Source organism: Nanorana parkeri, unplaced genomic scaffold (assembly GCF_000935625.1).
Source record: "Nanorana parkeri isolate BGI_ZX_2015 unplaced genomic scaffold, ASM93562v1 scaffold3227, whole genome shotgun sequence".
Classification (NCBI taxonomy): domain Eukaryota; kingdom Metazoa; phylum Chordata; class Amphibia; order Anura; family Dicroglossidae; genus Nanorana; species Nanorana parkeri.
The window spans coordinates 629-1,292 of NW_017309495.1; positions in this window are offsets into that span (position 1 = coordinate 629).

Sequence of the window (664 nt, forward strand, 5' to 3'; positions counted from 1 at the left end):
ACAATGTTCTGAGCTTTCCCTATCCCTACTACATACATGAGCAGATATGAGTACGATTACTACATAGATAGTAAGATTAGTTATTTGGATGATTAGTTTTAAGACGATTCGTCCAACAATGCGGACTTCTAATAGACAACACACCAGGTGATATTTACCGGATTCCAATGTTTAGAAAAGTTCCATTTGTAGAACTCCGCAAATTGTATCAGTTCCATCCGGAGATTCCAAAGAACCTGCTCCAATGTCTCCTCTGGAGCAACAACACTGCCACCTGGCGGTCACATCATACGTTGGCTCTGCACGGGGTAGAGCTACAAGGTCATCGTATTGTTTCCTCTCAGATATCAGTTTACACGAATGTTGAACCTATTTCTGGTAATTTAAATAATTGTAGATGTAAACGAAAATCTGTTCACATCAACTCCCACTAATATACAAGTTTGCGGAAGGGAATAACTCAATAATTATTTATGTTTTAATCTACATCTTACTGGCAGTGGTTATGATAAACTGCGTTAGCAGAAATATTTTTGCAAGTTATAGTGCAGCTCTGATGTGATGTATGTGGGTGGCTCTTAGAAGAGCCTTTGGGTTTTAATTTCAGGTCAGTGGTATGTTGGGCTTTACTTGGCGCTGGTGTACTTGGTGACGGCCTTGGTGC